A 16,643-nucleotide genomic window follows, 5' to 3' on the forward strand; every position below is an offset into this window, starting at 1 on the left:
AAAGAAAAAGAACTTGTGTACGTTTCAGAGCAGGAGCACTGAAAAATGAACTAAATCTGGTCAAGATGAAACCTAGAGTGAGAAGTAGGAACTAGAATTAAGAGCTGCAAGAGATAGGCAGGTGAGGAGTGACAGGAACATGGCCAGGCCTGAGAGATAAGACTGGTCCTTTACAAGGGCACAGAATGAGGTAAGAAAACATTTCAAATAAAGCAGCACCTTTCCTTTATGCTCACCTCAGTAATCCCATCCTCTAATAACCCCCATTTACATACTAAAATAGAAGAGTTGTGGTATGTATATCACTCACTTCCCATTTACTTCTAACCCTGCCTCCAAAGTCAGGAAGTCCAAACTTTCTAACTTCCAAGAACAAAAATACAGCCCCAGGTATAAGGGGGTCCTGAGGGCCAAGTGACAAACTGCAATATGTGAGAGTAGAGAATATGGAGATTTCTCATTCAACATAGCAGAAGTTTGATGGCCCAAGCTAAGAAAGGAAAAGGCAACCATATCAGGTAAACAAGGTCTGCTTCTCATAACATTAAACTCATTTATATTATTCTTTCCTTTAAAAAGAAATACTTTATTTGGGCTTATAATCCAGAATATCAGAGTCAGTGATGGATGATATCAGAGTAAAGATAAACAGGCAGAGGTTGCTGAAAGATTACATCTCAGACCATAAGCAGAAGGTGGAGAAAACTAGATTGAAATAGCTTCAGTCTTTTGAAACCTCAAAGCCTACCCCTAACAACATACCTCCTGCAACGAGGAAATACCACTTAGTGAGATTGCAATTTTTGGGCATTTACATTATTCTTAACTACACTTAGTCAAATCACTTCCCAGCTCAATCTTCATTTTGAATGAAGCTGATTTTCCTGCAAAGTGGCTGTACCATCTTCTCTTCCTAATATTGGCTTTCATCATGGTGATAATAGATGATTCTGGATACATAGGGGATGTTTTTATTCCTATGTATCATTCCATTTATGTACTACATGTGTACTGACATTTCAATGACTTTCATTTGAAAAAGGTATAAATGGTTGATCTTATATATACGGTTTCAACCTCTATTAACATCTTTTAGAAAATATCAAATATCCATTCTTGATTAATAATTTCTTCTCTCATAAGATAAAAAAATAAAATTTTACTCTAATCAAAATAATTATCTATATTTTCATACTGAAAAATACAGAAGAATATTAAGATAATGTGGAATATTAAATCAGCTGAAATGCATGTTCATTAATTAAGAATAACCAGAATCATTGATATGTTTTTGGAACATAATATATGAACAAATACCAAAGCATTGAATAAATAGTGTCAGAAGACGAGGGTCATTATATAAAATGTACCTTACCTTCAGATCCAGTGTTTTTGTTCATGTAGCAAGAATTCAATTTACCTACTCTTCCTCAGTATTTTTCATCCTCTCATTGACTCGAATTTCAAAGCTGTATCCTATAACTAGCATGATTGTTAAATTTCAAACCAAGAACAGTGCATGTGTCAATCATTTTCCGCCTTTCCTTATTTGTGTTTTATTCTGTTCCCAAAGGCCATGTTGTGTTGAAGTTATGAAGAATTTCTTGCTCCTTTGATGAAAATTTTCTGAAAGCATAGATTATTCATATTTGTAAAATACTATTGATATGTTTAATAGTACTGGATATTATAGTTAAAATCATCTGGGTTAGGAATTTTTGCATGTATATCATAACACACTAAAATACTAAAGATTAAAAGTAGAAGAGATAGAATTTATTACGTTTTTACTCTTCTAGGGTTTGTAAGTTTACAAAATCTGAGCAAATGATTTCTTTCTGTGAAATTCACATTCATGAGCTATTATATTCTAATCAAACAGTGTGTCAGCACCAATAAACTTGGATTAAATTCTAATTGCAATACAAAATGTTTGTAGTAAGTAAATGGGCAAATAATTTGTCTGAATATACTAAATAAGCATGTAGTATAATCATAGGTTTGCTCTTAATTAAATAAGTACTCCCAGATACACCTTGAAAAAATACAGATAGTAATGTAAGTTTTTTTTTATATAACAGCTAATAATGGTCTGAGTAATGGTTTAAATCAACAAACCATGAACAGTAAGTAGGAATGTCTAGTGAGTTAGAGGTTCTTTCAAGCATCTTCAAGGGTCTAAAATAAATTCCTTTATAATTCTCCTAAATCCACTTATCATGAAACATTCCACATCAGAGTAAATAACACCAACATCTTTTCATTTTCTCAAAAAAAGTCATTGGGTTTCTTTTCTTCCTACTCAACCCACCCTCATTCTACTACCAAACACAACAATTTCCATCATAGCTCTCTGATATGACTCTTTTTCATTATCATTGACACTACTTCCAGATAGACTTCAAAAACATCCTTAAAATCATTCTCTGTATCATATCATAATTCATAAGTAACCACAGTCCCTTACTATATACATTGTGAGTTAAACAAACTTATTTAAAACTATTCAATGATTTCTAAGACATTTTCAGTAAATAAAAATTATATGTCTAACATTGTTTCTATATTCCCATATGAGACATTGCCTGAGATTCAGCTTTATTTGGACCGTTCTTCTATCTCTTAATCAATGCAAACTACTCTCATATTTACTTTTTTGGATATGTCAAGGTCTTTGTCCTCTTATCATCCTTATATTTACTGTAATTTTGCCCAAAATATAGATCAATTATTTTTCATCTAATTTAACTTAAATGTCACTTCCTCATGACAATCTCCATGACCTTATTTCTAAAATAGATTCTTCAACTACTTGCATACTATCAACTCCAACACACTGATTTATGCATTCATTTTTTTCTTTTTTCTTGTACTATAATGCAATCTTTATAGAAGAAAGTTCATAATACTTTCTATTCATTCCTAATCTATACACTATTATGGACATGGTACATTAGTGGAGACTTATTATTTATTACATGATTCAGTAAGTTGCATAAATAAACTTTATACTATTCTTCATTTTAATGAATATGCATCCCGTGCATTGGTTAGACCATCATGTAGTAATTATGTGAGTTCTTCAATTCAATGACCTAGTTGACATTGCCTAAACATTTTAATTTGTCACAGATAGTCTCTGTCATATTCAAAACAATACTTTGTTCACTGAACAATTATCTCAGCTGGGAATATATTTGACATGAAAGAATGAGATTCCTAAGTTTAATTCACAGCATCCATGTGAAAATGCCAGCTGCCATATGTTTGTGGTCCCATCTCTGAAGAGACAGAGAGATGATGATTCCTAGGCACTTACTTATCAGGGAGTCAAATTTCTTTTGTGAGCTGTTCCAGTGAAAGTTTAAAAACCAAGAGGACCCAGAGCTGTGTTCCCAGAGCTGAACCTGTACCTCAGCTCTCTGTCCCCAGATCCAATGAGGAAATAGATGGACTTCCAGGAGTGCTGACACACTCAAGAGCACAGGAAAGACTTTTTCTTCTCAGAGGTAACTTCCTGGAGTGCTCAGAACCCACGAAAAGAGGTGCAGTCTGTTACAGCATACTTTTGTTTCTATCTATTCCATATAGCTGAAATTTATCCACAGTTCTTGGCACACAAGATAATTCAAGAGAGAACAACGGTCCCATTACTGTTGACACACAGGCTAAGAGAGAATTCAAGCCACTTTCAGAGACAGCAAAACCAGCTAACTCCAGATGGTGAGGGGCAAGTATAATTCCCTAAGGAACATAAACTGATGTTACTAGACATCATCAGAAACCAGTTCTCCCACCAAAGCTAGCCTAGTATACCCCTGACACACCAGAAAAGAGATAGAAAAGTTTGTAGTTCAAATCACTGAACATGATGAGGTTAAAGGATTTTAAGAAGGACATAAATAACTCCATCAAAGAAATACAAGACAACAGATGTAAAGAGATAGAAGACCTCATAGAGGAAACCCAAAAATCCCTTAACGAATTACATTACAACATAACAAGCTGCTGGAGGAATTGAAAAATCCATCAGGAAGTAAAAATGGAAACAGAAAACAACAACAACAACAACAACAACAACAACAACAACAAAAACAACAACAACAGCAGCAAACCACACAAAGATGAACACTCTGAATATAGAAAACCTGGGAAAGATATTAGAAGTCATAAACGCAAGCATCAACCAACAGAATATAAAATATAGAAAAGAATCTCAGGGGCAGAAGATACCATAGAAAACAGTTACACAATTGTCCAAAAATACAAAACAAAAAACTCCTAACCCAAAACATCCAGGAAATCATAGACAAAATGAGAAGATAAAACCTAAGGATAATAGGTATAGAAGAGAATGAAACTCCCACTTTGAAGGGTCAGTAAATATCTTCTACAAAATTATACTAGAAATCTTCCCTAACCTAAAGAAAGAGACAACCTTGCACGTACAAAAAGCAAAAAGAATTCCAAAAAAATTGGAGCAGAAAAGAAATTCCTTCCATCACATAATAGTTAAAATATAAAGTGCACAAAACAAAGAAAAAAATGTTAAACGCAGTAAGGGAAAAAGGTCGAGTAACATAAAAAGGGAGACCAATCAGTATTCCACATTTCTTAAAATAGACTGTGAAAGCTAGCAATCCTGGGCATATATCACACAGATCCTAAATGAAAAAAAATGTCAGCCCAGGCTACTGTAAAACCTCTCAACTACCATAGATGGAGATTCCAAGATATGCCATGTCATGAGCAAATTTACACAATATCTTTCCACAAATCCAGTCCTACAAAAGATGATAGATGGAAAATTCCAGTACAAGGCAGGAAACTACACCCAGAAAAAGAAAGAACACAATCTACTTTTAAAAAACACAAAAAAGAGATAAAGTAGGTAGCCACAGAAACATAATTCGACATTTAACAAGAAAAATAATAGACAAAACCAATCATTTGTCCGATATCATTAAACATCAAAGGACTCAAATACCTATAAAACGACAAACACTAGAAGTCAACTGCCCTGGAATAAAAACACTTTATTCTTCCTCTGTCTGCAATGGAGGGGTCAGAGACATGGCCATCTGATGGACCAAAATCTAGAATTGACCTTGTGACTGAGGAGTGTCTCAAACATTCAGCCTCTGCTGTAGTGTACCTGAAACTGAATCCTTGTGAACAAGAATCCATAGAAGATTCTCACTTTGTTTGTGGCTGACCAGAACTTGTTCCTCAAACCTTATTGCATAGCCAATACAACTCTGACCACCAAAAAATCTCCAAGAACAATGGATTGAGATCCCTTGGCCAATGAATAAAACTTCCAGCCTGGATCCAAGGCCACTTATCTAAGATTCTCACCAGAAAGGCCAATATCCCTCACACCCATATCTGTGCGGCTTATAGTAAGTTTAAATAGGGTTTAGATCCAGTGACTTTGACACAAGATTTCAGAATAAAACTCAGATTGCTGTCAAGTCTGTAGTGGAGGCCTTGGAGATAAGAATTTTCTTGAGTTCTCTGAAAATATGGAGCCCTGGAGTGCTGGGACCATAGTCTTCTATAGAAGGTAATCAGGAATAGTCCCTTACTTTCAAACTGGTTTAAGACCTTTCTCCTTTCAAAAACATTGGTATTTTTTTCTGCTCAGGATGATTAGGCCTTAGAGTTACTCATTTGACCAAATGGTCTCTCAGAACCATCCCTTTTGCTTGGGGCCCATGGAATATTTTACCTCAGACCATGGAGCATTGATCCCTCTGTTGAAGGTTCACTGAAATCCAAAAGGAGGGAGCAAATCCTGGAATCTCATGCTACTTCCCTGTGTAAGGTCACATGATATGTTGTGAAGTCATCAGTCTGGTGCTCATTTCTTTTTGGTTGAATATAGTTTTTAGGAGGCAATCAGGCTTAGGACACCCCCAACTTTTCTTGAATCATGGAATCTATATTCAGTCTCTTGCAGATTCAGCTAAAGATGTGTATATGCTAGACTGTGAAGTACCATTAGAAGATGAAGCAATGTAGGACCTCTTGAGCTATTGTAAGCAATTTAATTTTTTCTCAAATACTAGGGGAATTTGAATACTCAAAACAATTTCCTGTCACAGGGACATCAGCAACTCTTCTTTACTCGGGGGTACTCATCTATTCTTTCTTTGATTAAGGAGGTGTCATATGTTATCCCTGAAAGAAAGGTTACTTCATATCATTCTAGTTTGTCCAAAGGAAGTTTAGATATTAATTTAGGGTGAGGAAACCCACACTATTTCTTGATATTATGGACTGTGCCACAGATATGTTTCCTAATTTTTCCCTGGTTTCTCTGTCAGTTCAAGGTAAACTGGAGGTTCACTTGGGATGCAATGAAGAGCCCCTGACAAGCATATTCTTCAAAGTAAGATGAATATATTCCCCTTTCTTTGAATAAGAAAATCTAGACATACCCTTAAAGTTGAACGTGGCTTAATACAAATTCTTCTGATAAAGAACATACAGAGAAGCAAATGAAATGAATTCTCATACAGATGTTTATTTTTTCTTAAGGAAACTTTAAATTAATATCCCCTGACAATGGTTTCTTCCGAGAATCCACCTCTATCCAGAGAATCTCAGTTCTATTCTTCTAAGAGGTCTTAATGTTTCCTTCTGACCTGGGTGGCCAGGCATACATAAATGATTGAAGGAATGGCAGACCACATGGACATGATGTCCTCAGACATGTCAGTGCAAATCTGTGCCCTAACCTACGTTCTGCCTTTAAGGTTTGTAACATAAAATGGAGCAGTTTCATCTTTGTTGTCCATGATTATCCTGCTGCTTAACAGCTTGAGGAAAAGATAAATCCAGAGATTACCACCCAATATGTAAGAGCAAATTCCCTAATTTCTGGCAAGCACGCCTCATAGTCCCCAGACACATGGTTATTCTGGACTGTAAAAACAGTTGCACTTGACTCTCTTCTTCCAGTACCCAAGGTAATCCTTTGCCTGAAGGATTCTGTGACCATTTCGCTCTTTCCAGTCCTCCTAAATGTTCTCTCTGAATATTGGGCCCTTGAATTTCCAACAAAGTAGTTGTATACCTAACTGATCAGACATATTTTCAAAAGTGACTCCTTCTATAATCCAGGGACTCGACTCTACTCCGGTTTGAAGTCCCAGAGTCGAAGTTTGGAATCAGAGTATATAACCCTTGCAAACTGCAATCAGGCAAATCAATAGAAATGTAATAATTTCAACATTTCTGCTTAGATCTTAACAGCTGAACGAACCAGAAGGATTAACCTAGCCAGAAACAATTATCCAAAGCCTTTGGCAGAAGAAATATGTTCCTGTCTTTTCTCTTGCATTAACAGAAATTATGAATATATAAAACTCTGAATGAGAATTTGAAACTTATGATTACTGCTGGAAACTTTATCCTGGTATAAGGTACCAGGGAACTTTTCTGTTGACAGAAGTGTGTATGGCACCTATATACACTATGCCTGAAGAAATTTCTCTTCATTTTCAATAGTGCTTTAGAGTTTTCCTCTCTTACATGGGGTTCACTTTACCCAGTGTTAACTTACTCCTTCTTCTTATATTGTAGAGCATGTCAGTACTCGCCAAAGTACAGCATTGCCCTAGATCCTTTATGGTAAAGAGGCTTAAAACCTGCTTGAAGACTTACATGGCCCTTTTATATTCCTATTCCCATCAAGTGGTGTTGTCTTTTCTCCTTAAAGAGCTGCCAGACCAAGGGAGTGTTATACCACGCATCCTACATGAATGATCATCTAACATTCCCTGTCTTTCCAGTAGGATTGTGGGTCAATTTTCTACTTCAATCCACCCAGTAGATTTTAGACCCTCAGCTTCTGCAAATGGGAGCTTGGGAAATCAAATTCTATTGAAAGGGCTCTAAAAATTATTCCCAGTGCACATCAATTGTCTCAGACCTCCTCCCTGTGTACTATGGGAATTTTGGAGTACCTGTGGAACTAAAGAATCACTAGAGCTGCCCTTCGTCCTATGCCACAGAACACAGCTATTAAGAAAGTTTGCTTAAAACTAACCTCTTTATTCAAGGTATTCATACAACACATATGCAAACAATGGTATCTTATATTTCTCTGCTTCTAAATCCTAGTTCAGAAGACACAAAGCTAAATTGACTCTTATATTATGTGCCTTAAAGTAGGTCATCAAAATATACACCATTCCTATATTTTATTCACATATGTGAGTAGCTGAACACATCCATGAAGAAACATCACCGCTTCCTGAACCACTTATACTGTTGTTGTGACCATTGCCTGGACTAAAAGATATATAGGGTATACATATAGAGAACATACTTAGAAGTTACTGAGATAGAGGCAGAACATTTCTCCAAGACCCAGTGTAGCCGATAACCTTCCCCTGCTGACCATGGGTGAAGTGGATACTTCTTTTCTTCAAAATATGACTAGGGACCTCCACATTCTGAACCAATACATTCAGGACTTCACTTTTGCTAAAGATCTTCTCAGAACTTCCCATTCTGTGAATCTCTTCTCAGAACTCTACTGTTCTGATATACGTCCTAGACTCATTCCTCTTTGACGAGGCCATGAGAACCACCATGAATGATGATGTGACTCCTTCCCCATCAGTGTGGCCTTGGATCTTTCTCACCTCTTGATGGAGTACACTTCCTTTGACCAAAGGAAATTCACACATTCCTTTATTCACAAGGTGACATGAGACATGCTTTTCCAAAAAATAGTATGCCATACCTTGTATTCTAAAGCAGTCCCTCACGAATTTGAATTACCTCACATGGATATACTCTAAATAATAGAAATTCAAGGCTTTTACCTTTTACCATGGTGGGTAGAGAAATATGTTCTTCCACTCGGGTTTGAGGTCCCAGTTCCTATATATAGAATCATTGATTGATGGAATCAATCCAATCACTAGAAATCAAGAGCACCCTTTGTTGCTGCCAATATATGGACATATTAAGACAAACTGAATGAGCAAAAGATCCAGAGACAGTCATGCAGGCTGTTTAAAAAAGGCCTGGGATGTTACCTGCACTTCCCCATATTAAATACAAGATGTAAAATTCCTACCAACTAAAGAAGTATAGAAATTGAACGGCATTGTTGGGGAAAATCCTTTACCAAATCAGGTAATAATGACATTCATGTTTCACAGGATGTTTCATATTACCAACTCCAACTCCAAGGGTTTTCTAACACATACCTTTGCACAATCAGATCTCAAAGTTTTCTCTTTCTTAAAGGCGTCAAGATCTTCCTTTTTCCATCAATTACCTAAGTCATTGAACAGAATGTCAGACCTCCCTCCTACAACTGAGCCTACTCTACACATTCCCTGGTTGCCTTATGTCCTCTCAAGTACTCATATAAAGGAAAGACCCCCAAACTTTGATTATTTGAAAGTGGGCTCAATTCACTTCACTTCTGACGAAAGAGGCCCCATGGTCTCATGGCATACCTCTGTAGAAGCCAGAATCAGATTCAATAACATGCAGTTCAATGTAGTACAAAATGGGATCTTCATCCACAAAAACTATAGACATCCAGTTCCTGGCCAAGGGAGTATTGGTATGGATTGATGCTCACAGAGAAATCTCAGGTTTGGCTCCTATGGACAAGTCTCATTGATTCCATCTATATTTGTGAGGAGTTTCAGTTGTAGCCTCTAGCTCTGGATGCCCCAAGAGCATCACTTAATTACAAGGACATCTTATACCTGATTTAACTTCATTTTTCTTAATTGCCAAACTTGACCAAGATTGCCAGGCAATCATAATTCCAATTTCCCAGTGGGACATCATAAGATTCTTGGTGTAGATCAGAGGGCAGAGTACAGATAGCTAAAATTAAAATATATGCAACCTTACTACAGAAGGTTCTCAGAAATGCAATTTTTCCATCTCTCATTTATGGATGTGTACACATGTACACTTATAAATATATACATCATATATACATATATACATCACATATATGTATATATGTATATATACATTATATATATATACATCATAGGTATACATATATACATCACATATACATACATATATGATATATATATACACATGTATACATCTTATATATACATATACATATACATATGCATATACGTACACGTACAGATACACATACACACACACACATATGTGTGTGTGTATGTGTGTGTGTGTGTGTGTGTGTGTGTGTGTGTGTGTGTGTGTGTGTATCAATGGAGCATCACAGTTCAGACAATCACCCTGATAGAAGAGCATGCTGACTAATGGAAGCTGGAAAGAATAATTGGAAGAAAATTATGCAATACCATATGTTTTCCCACCACCAAAGGTGAGCTAGAATTTTTCATTCTTCACAGTTAGGTGACTGGATCTTGGTAATTGGTTAAAAATGGCCAGGCACTTTCTTGTTTAGCAAAACAGTTCAGTATGACCCCATAAGTTGCAGTTATGAACACAGGTTACTCAAACTGCACCTATTTCCAAGCCATCTCAACACCATCCACTTTAGATGAAGGGAAATCAGCACTTCACTTTGATTGGTAGCCTTCAGGTTTTTATTCTTTGACAAATAATACCTTACACCATCCCCTTCTGTCCAAGATCTGTTATAAGAATGACTATAGTTTACTATTGAGATCTCAGAATTTTTTTTTTTTTGCCCAAGAGGACCAAGATTAAAGAGTCCTTAGAGCATACTCAACCTTCTAATACGGATGTTTAGATCAAATGTAACCCTCTAATAGGGAGTTTTAGATCATGTCCATCTAATTATGGCCACTAAGAAAATACAGATGTGACCAAAGGCACTTCACTTAATTATGATCTATGTTAGTAAATCGTGAAACTTTCATTATTTGTCCTATATACCATCCTTCATGCTTATAACCGTCGTCGATGATTAGCTTCAAGAGGATTTAGAGACTGAAAATCATGACTGCTGAATAACACTAATGCTTGGATCCCTGACAGGCCTCCCATGGTGTAACTGAAGATACGATATGTGAAGTAGCCCTAGCTTGCCTGCTCAAGGTAGGCTTGAACACTCCATTATCCTTAAATAGTTTTGTCACTTTAAGCAGATTCTACGTTTCTTTAATATTCTACTCTTAAACGTCATTACTTTAGATCATCGATTTATGTCCAGTATATATCAAATGTACATTCTGTATATAAGAGTGTCCGATATCTGTCTTATAAGACTTACAATTCCTGAAGTCATCTCTGGCACCCAGGTCTCAAACTCCACTTCCACTCAAAAAGGTCCTCAGCAGCTAACCTATTTGACAAAGAATGATTCTGAACCATGCTACTTTTGATGAAAGATGTCACAAAATTAACACTTAACTGTGTCTCACATTCAAAACTTCCTCTAGGAGGGACATCAGAATGATACCTTTTGCTCCAGTTGTTCTCAAATTCACATCTTCTGTCCATGGGATCTGTAATGTCACCATTTCATAGAAGAACTTCAGTGTCTCTCCTTTCCCTATGGGAGCATCAACACTCCACATCTACTCACAAGTATTTCACCTTTTTTCTCTGTATAGTGGACAAGAGCACTTTCACCAAAGGCCCACATTGGCCTGAAATATCTTCTTTTGCCCAAGGCGTACTCATGCCTGCACTCTCTTGTGGCCATCATTAGCACTTCTTCTCTTGATTTTGTGAGCCTGCTATATCCCAACTGTTTAGGATTACATACAAACTTATTTCTGCTACATGTATTCTGAGACATTCCTCCATGGAAGGAAGGGGTGTTGATCTTTTCTTGTCTGACAAAAGTCTTCAAAGCCCAAAGACAACTGCTGGAATGAAATGCAACCTATAGGACTGATGGAAGAATTGCTACCTGGACTTTCAAATGCCATGAAAATATATGGACATTCTAAATACTGATAAAGAATAGGAAGCTGATCAAGCAATACTGGATCTTCCTCTGCTCCACGAGGTACTAACATTTTCTCCAGAATAAAATGTTTTTTTTTTATAATTTTAGAAGTAGCCAGAGATTTTAAACTTCTAACAAACCGGTATACAATATCTCCTTTGCACATTTTCTCAGAAATCCCGGTGATGTCCACGGTGCAATAACAACTTTTTCCCATGAAGTCTGGTATATTACCTTTTTGATGACTGACACAACAGTCCTACTTCTGTGCAAGTTCCCTACCTCCACCATCTTACTGAGTAAGATTTAGACTTATACAATTAAGAGGACTCCAGAAGGCCAAGGAATTACGACACATTCCCCATATGCCAAATCCATTTCCTCTCTAAAATTTCTAAGTTTATTGTCCTGAGAAACACTTTTCTGACGAATAGATCTCAGAGAAATCTGGACTGAGTTCTCAAACAAGAGTCTAAAAGCCAGCACAAATCAGACTACTATCTTCATTGTGTTCCCTTACACAGAGGTGTCCTTTCACATGCAGAGGAATGTGTAGATGGACATATATTTGAATAAGATACTGAACCTAAGACTACTGCATTAGAGCCTCGTACAAGACTTCTAAGACTGTTGACTGCCTACCATGGATATTCAGGTGTGTATTCTTTACTGTGATTTTCAGTTTGGAGTTGCTGAAGTAGTGTGTGGCTGGAATGTTCTATAATTTCCAAGGTATCAATCAACCTTCAACTTCTGCTCAATAGTACTCCAGACATAAGAGGAAGAGAAGCTATGCACATTCCATACAGTCCAGGGGAGATCCTATTTCACCCTTATACTTTAAAACATCAAAAATCTATCACCTTTTCCTGGAGGGACAGCAAAAATTCCTCTTCTGCACACAGGGAAATTAGATATTCCTCCACCTATTCAAAGGAATCTGAGGATCCTCTTTTCATTTATATGATTTTTTAATTTAAGTTTCAAGTATACCATTTCCTGGTTTCCTGTTCATACGTCATCTATCTGCTCTCACTCCTTCTTCGATAATGGTGTTCCCATCCACATCATCCACCCGTCTAATCTTTCTCACCTTCCTTATATTAAGAGTCCACATTTGGAAGGATTAAGAGCTTTTCCTCCCCTTGTTGCCCAAAAAGGCCATCTTGTGCTACATATACATCTACAGCCATGAGTCAATCCATGTATATACTTTGGGTGATGCTTTACTCCCTGGGGCCTTTCGTTGTTGGGCATTGTTGTCCTATGAGGTTGCAAGCCCCTTCAGGTCTTTCAACCGCTTCTCTAATTCCTGCAACTGGTGTTCCATTTTCAGATTAATGTTTTGCTGCTAGCATTCAACTATGAATTTGACCTGCTCTCGCTGTGTCTCTCAGGGACATCTATATCCAGTTCCAGTCAGCATGCACTTCTTAGCGTCAATAATCTTATATACTTTTCGTGAATGTATATATGTATATGACCCACAGGTGGGGCATGAATTCCTTCAGTCTCTACTTCTACCTTTGCCTCCACATAAACTCCCGTGAATGTTTTTTGTTCCGCCGTTTAAGAAGGAGTGAAGCTTGCATAATTTGATCATTCTTCTTGAACATCATGTGGTCTGTGGATTATATCTTGCCGAATTCGAACATTTGGACTAAAATGCACGTATCAGAGAGTGCATACTATGTGTCCTTTTCTGTGATTGGGTTACCTCACTAAGGGTGACGCTTTCTAGGTCAATCCATTTTCTTATGAGTTTCATGAATTCATTGATTTTAATGTGGAGTAGTAGAACATTGTACAGATGTATCACATTTTATGTATCCATTCATCAGTTGAAGAGCATCTTGATTCTTTCCAGTTCCTGGCTATTATAAATAATACTGCTGTGAGCATAGTGGAGCATGTGTCTTTGTTGTATGTTGCACCATCTTTTGTGTGTATGCAGAGTACAGGTACAGCTGGGTCCTCAGTTAGGGCATTATCCAATTTTCTCAGGAAACTTCAGAATGATTTCCAGAGTTATCATACAGGTTTGCAATCCCTCCAATAATGGAGCAGTGTTCCTCTTTCTCCATAACCTCACCAACATCTGTTTTCACCTGAGTTTTTGATCTTAGCCATTCTGACTGCCGTGAGGTGGAACCTCGGGACTATTTTTATTTTTATTTCCTTGATGACTAAGGATGTTGAACATTTCTTGACACACTTCTCAGCTATTTGTTATTCCTTAGTTGAGAATTCTCTGTTTAGCTCTGCACCCCATTTTTCATAGGATTATTTGGCTCTCTGGTGTCTAACTTCTTGAGTTATTTGTATATTTTGGATATTAGATCTGTATCAGGTGTAGGATTGATAAAGATCTTTTCCCAATCATTTGTTTGCTGTTTTCTCCTAATAACAGTGTCCTTTGACTTACAGAATCTTTGCAGTTTTATGAAGTCTCATTTCTGATTCTTGATCTTACAGTACAAACCAGTGGTGTTTAGTTCAGGAAATTTTTCCCAGTGCCCATGTGATCAAGATTCTTCTCTACTTATAGTTTCAGTTTATTGGGTTTGATGTAGAGGTTTTTGATCCACTCAGACTTAAGGTTTGATTAGACCAATAAAAATGAATCTATTTGCATACTTCTACATGTTGCCCTCCACTTGTTGAAAATCCTAATTTTTTTTTTTCATTGGATGGTTTTGGCCTCTTTGTCAAATATCAAGTGACCATTGATGTGTGTGTTTGTCTTGGGGTCTTCAATTCTATTCCACTTATCAACATTCCTAGATCTGTACAAATACAACTTTTTTTTGTCATTGATTTTTTTAAATCACTATTGCCCTGTAATACTGCTTGAGGTAAGGAATGGTGATTCTCCCAGAGGTTCTTTTATTGTTGAGTACAGCATATGTATGTTGTGCCATCACTTTTATTAAATTCTAAAAAGTCTTTAATCTTTCTTTATTTCTTGCTTGACAAGTTATCTTTGAGTGGAGCACTGTTCAACTTACAGGTATGTGTGGGCTCGCTGATGTTTTGTGGATATTGAAGATCAGCCTTTGTTTGTCACGGTTTGATTGGATAAATGGACATATTTCAGTTTTCTTAGATCTGTTGAGGCCTGTTTTGTGACTTGTTATATGATTAGTTTTGGAAAAAATACTATGAGATGCTGGGAAGAAGGCATATTATTTTGTTTTAGGATGAAATATTCTATAAATATCTGTAATGTCCATTTTGTTCACAACTTCTGTTAGTTTGTCTAGATCTTTGTTTAATTTCTATTTCCATGATCTGTCCATTGAAGAGAACGTGGTGTTGAAATCTCCCACTCTTATTATGTGAGGAACATTGGGTGCTTTGAGCTTTAGTAAGGTATCCTTTAGGAATGCAGTTGCCCATGTATTTGGAGCAAAAATATTTAGGAGTGAGAGTTCCTATTGCTGTGATAATCTTTTGATAAATATGAAATTTCCTTCCTCACCTGTTTGGAAAACTTTTGGTTGATAATCAATTATATTCCATAGTAGAATGGCAAATCCAGCTTCCGTCTATCAGACCATTTGCTTCAAAATTTGTTTTCTAGCCTAATACTCTCATGTAGTGTCTGTCTTTGTCTCTAAGTTGTGCTTTTTACATGCAACAAAATGCTGGGTACTCTTTATGTATCCATTCATTTAGTCTACGTCTTTCTATTGGGGAATTCACTCCATTGTTGTTAAAATATATTAAGGAATAGTGATTGTTGCTTCTGTCATTTTTGTTGTTAGAGGTAGAATCATGTTTGTGTGTCTCTTTTCTTTTGGTTTCATAGCAAGATTAGTTTGTTGCTTTTTATAGTGTGTAGTCTCCCTCCTTGTGTTAGAGTTTTCTACCTATTATCTTTCGTAGGGCTGGATTTGTAGAAAGATACTGTATAAATTTCGTTCTGTCATGGAATATCTTCGTTATTCCATATGTGTTAATTGAGAATTTTCCTGGCAATAGTAGACTGGAATGGCTTTTGTGTTCTTTTATGGTCTAGAGTATATCATTGCAGGATCTTCTGACTTTCATAGTATCTGGTGAGAAACATTGTGTAATTCTCATAGGTCTGACTTTATATGTTACTTGACCTTTTTCCCTTATTGCCTTTAAACTTCTTTCTTTATTTTGTGCATTTAGTATTTTGACTATCATGCGATGTGAGGAATTTCTTTTCTGGTAAGATCTACTTAGAGCTCTTTTGGCTTCTGGCATGTTTTTCGGCATCTCTGTCTTTAGGTTGGGGAAGATTTCTTCAAATTTTTTTGAAGATATTTACTGGCCCTATAAGTTGGGATTCTTCACTCTCTTTTATACTTCTTATTCTAACACTCAATCTTCTCATTGTGTCCTTGAGTCCAAACAACAGGTAACTTGGAGCAGAAAAGGTGGTCTTATCTCTGCCTTCAAGTGTGTAGGCACTCTTACCAACTGGTTTTCAGCTCTCAGTACAGCCAGAAAACAAAAAAGTCCTTCAGCTGAATTCTCCTAGTTCCCTGTGTAAATATTGTGTACCTCCTTCAAATGATAAACTCTGAAAGCCTTATTTTATCCAAAATAGTTGTGGTGCATATGTGTGTGTGTGTGTGTGTGTGTGTGTGTGTGTGTGTGTGTGTGTCACATGTCCAGCAGACTCTGAATGGTCATTCCTTCAGTCTCCAAAGAACAATATCTCCCTACCCCTCTTATGGATATTTAATTTACTCTTTCA

The 16,643-nt window shown here is 36.6% G+C and overlaps 2 long non-coding RNA genes across 13 annotated transcripts in view; one reads left to right on the top strand and one right to left on the bottom strand.

Annotated features, from left to right (window-relative positions):
* The window catches only part of LOC134484762 (uncharacterized), a 165,801-nt gene that overhangs the window by 17,012 nt on the left and 132,146 nt on the right, over positions 1–16,643 (top strand). For 6 of the 12 annotated variants that reach the window (XR_010062525.1, XR_010062522.1, XR_010062527.1 and 3 more), the window contains exons 2-3: positions 6,330–6,394; positions 10,993–11,052. This is a non-coding gene — a long non-coding RNA (uncharacterized LOC134484762). Of the gene's footprint in view, positions 1–5,855; positions 6,041–6,329; positions 6,395–10,992; positions 11,053–11,396; positions 11,972–12,435; positions 12,567–16,643 lie in introns of those variants that run through there. The other 6 variants (XR_010062517.1, XR_010062519.1, XR_010062524.1 and 3 more) reach the window with 6 other exon arrangements.
* On the bottom strand, positions 1,248–11,440 carry LOC134484764 (uncharacterized). Its single transcript, XR_010062530.1, has 3 exons — positions 11,228–11,440; positions 9,231–9,301; positions 1,248–1,626 (listed from the first exon to the last, which is right to left on the bottom strand). It is a non-coding gene; the product is annotated as an uncharacterized LOC134484764 (long non-coding RNA).

Source organism: Rattus norvegicus (assembly GCF_036323735.1).
Source record: "Rattus norvegicus strain BN/NHsdMcwi chromosome Y unlocalized genomic scaffold, GRCr8 chrY_unlocalized_5, whole genome shotgun sequence".
Taxonomy (NCBI): domain Eukaryota; kingdom Metazoa; phylum Chordata; class Mammalia; order Rodentia; family Muridae; genus Rattus; species Rattus norvegicus.